Genomic DNA, 3,528 nt, shown 5'->3' with positions numbered 1-3,528 from the left:
ATAATTTATCGTATTTTTATATTTTTGTTTACATTTGTAAAACTATTAATTAAATATAATACAAGTTTATAATAATATATAAATTTTAAAATATACAGTAGGCCTTCCATTTAACTGACTAATTGAGAAAAGATTGTGATCACTATTGCTGAAAGTCCGTTAAATCAAATGCATTTTAAAAGCATATATTAATAACAAACTTACAATGTACGTACATAATATATTAAAATGTTACTAAATATGCTCATTGACTCAATGCCTACCAGCGGCCGATTAGATAAAACCTTTCGTCAGGGTTCGGCCCTGACGAACGGACTAGCTAAGTGGAGTTTCCCGAATATTTTTCACGTTTCTGTTATTAAATATGGGTCAGTTTCTTATAGAAAATTTCCTTGGGAAGCATCCCTTTCGGCAATCCCGCCATGTGTGGCGTTGTCGTATCACACCGGACCATTCATCCAACATTTTAGAGCGCTCTATTACCGAGTAAAAAATATTCTAAAGTTTACTTTTAGGACAGAAATTTTTATACGTTAAATCGAGATCCATTAAATCAAGGGTATACTGTATATAATTAAATTTTAACTTTATATATTAAAGTAACTTTCACGTCTTTAACAGTAATTTTATTATCAGAAAGCAAGACTTGTATAATTTACACATTAAACAATTATATATATCTATGTAAAATTAGTTATATTTAGTTTAATCTGCATAATAAATTAGAAAACAATAGCTTTTAAGCGATTCTTTCAACGACAATCAACATCCGAAAGAAAAATGTACACAAGATTGGTAACATGGGAAAAGACTTAATCCTATTTTCTCACCCAGATCAATGACTATTTTCTTTATTCTGTCCCATACTTCATTTAGTTTTCGGAAGGAGCTTTGTTACTATTTAAATGATTAAAGACTCTAATCACATTTTAAAATGACTTTTATAGCCATTAGCAGATAATGAAGAATTTCCATCAATGTTTAATTGATTTTACTTTTTGAATTCTGATTTATCCTAAATTTCTCTGACTTGATCAAGTTTCCAGCTAAAATTTTATTTAAAGCAATAATTTAAATGCTGGAAATTTTTAAATTGAATCAAAACTTAGTTTTTCTTTCTTTAATCGCATTTAATGATGATCAAAGTATATTTAAAACATTGCAAACACAGCCTTTTATGAGTAATTCTAATATTATTTTAATTATTTAAATGATAATATTATTTTTAATATATAAAATAAAGTATTTAAGTTATAAATGATTTAATTTTGTTTTGTTATTTAAATTTAGTAAGTTAAAAGTGATTAAGTATGAAACAAAACATAATACAGCTAAATGAAATTAAAATTTAAATTATTATAAGCAATAAGAAGCTTAGTTTCAATAATTATCTGAACACTTTTTTAAAAAATTCACTTAACTATACTTAAATTAATCAATTTTAATTGTAATTAAAAAAATAAATTTTAATGAAAATCAATAAAAATGAGAGAAATTTGAAAGTTTTAGTTTCAATAATGAAAATCTATTGTTAACGTTTAATTACAATTTATGAACTAGATATTCATTTACGGATTAAAACATATAAAATTTGAATTCTGAGGTCCTTGCAGAAAATAAAAGTACAAGTAGACTCTCGATTTAACGGAATTCGGATTTAACAGACAAAATATTTATGTCCTAAATAAAAAAAAAATTATAACTTTTTTATAATTGGACAGAACACGCTAAAAGGTTGCGTCAATGAGTATAAATGAATAAGTACAGTACAATTATAATTATAATGGCGTATAATAATTATAATAATATTTTAATCGTTCTCTGCATTATAACTTTGTTATTAATATATGTTTTTAAAACACATTTGATTTAGGAACTTTCAGCAATAGTACTGTACTGTACTGTACTGTACATACTCCTTATCCCCAATCAATACTTTGATTCGAGAGCCTTGTGTAAATCAAAAACTCTGTTTATTGAAAAACGTAAATAAAAATCAAAAATATTTACAAAAATGCAACTTTTTATTTAATAGAAAACCTAAGAATCCATTATATAAATGAATCCTCTGATATCAAACTATAGCCCGTAAGACATTTCATAACCTAGAAACTTTCTATGAGCGTTTTTTTATAATATATTCGTTGATATTTGAATCCAGACCACTCTCATCATATCGATTTTATATATAAAATTGATGTCAGAGTTACAGAATTAGGATAAAAAGAAAATATATATATATATATTTGTTGTTCATTTTCTTCTCTACAATAAAAGCCATATTAGTTTATATCTAAAGAGGGTTGCAAGTATAAATAAACAATCAGAATGATATCTTTCTTCGTATCGATTGGTTAAATTATATCTGTTATTGTCATACGGAGCTAAATCAAAGCTTTAACGTGTTCACTCGGGTATATTTCCGATCAGAAACCTCACAAACGACACTCAAAACGTGAGGAAACAATAAAGAATTGAGTTTTATTGTCAAACAGGAAATTAATATTATCCTTTTCATTGATTTTCGATTCGTTTTACAGGCGCTTCCCAAATTCCTTTTAGATTTAAAAGTTAAAATTTTAATTACTATCATAGTTAAAAATCGATTCGACTTAATTACTTCCGCAAATTATCCTATTATTAAAGCTATATTGATAAAGTAACAATCATTAAAAATATATTTATAAATTAATTTAAAATATATTTCTACTCTTTGAAACAGCATTAAAATTAATTTATATAATTTATATTTTATTAATTAAATTATTTTAAAACTTTATAATTAATTCCTTATTGATCATTTTCGGAGGAGGACAAATTTCTTTTATAAAATTGAATGTAGGTATTTTTTGTAAGATAAAATGCCAAAATCCTATAAAATATTTGACACTTTTTGAAAGAATTTTTTTGAAATTTTACATTTGTATAGGATAAAATATTGCTCTTAAAATATATTCATCTTTCTAGAAAGTAGGACCATAGCTAGATAAATGTTGAATCGGAGTAGAAGGGTGAGTAGAAATGCTTCAAATATATGTTTTTAGCGTTATACTGATCATTGTTATGCTCCAACAACACACATTCCATTCAAATTGTTCTTATCTACTACACTCGTAACAAAAAGTTTCGTGACAACGTGAAATTTATAAAATATATCTCATAAAATTTAAAGATTACACTTTAAAAATTGAAAATCGTAGGTTTATGGATTCGAACCAACGATTCCCAGCGCCCACGACGGGACAGAAAAATCCTAATACAGTAGAACCTCGAAAACTCGTCCCTCGATAACTTAGCACTCCGGATAATTGGTCCACACCTTGGCAGGGCGAAAAAATCCTTAGTTAATTAATTTTCATTATAGACAGCTTTATAAAAGTATAAAAGCTCTCAAAGTATTTTTCTGAGGTCTGTCTTATCAGGTAAATTACTGTACACAGTGTATTCATTAATTTTCATTTTCATGTAGTAAAGGCTCTATGCCTTCATAAAGGACGTACTTTTCCTTTGTTTAAGGGTATTTGGGCA

Source organism: Centruroides sculpturatus, unplaced genomic scaffold, assembly GCF_000671375.1.
Source record: "Centruroides sculpturatus isolate CEXI.00-Female unplaced genomic scaffold, Cexi_2.0 scaffold2617, whole genome shotgun sequence".
NCBI lineage: Eukaryota > Metazoa > Arthropoda > Arachnida > Scorpiones > Buthidae > Centruroides > Centruroides sculpturatus.
This window is presented reverse-complemented; position numbering follows the sequence as displayed.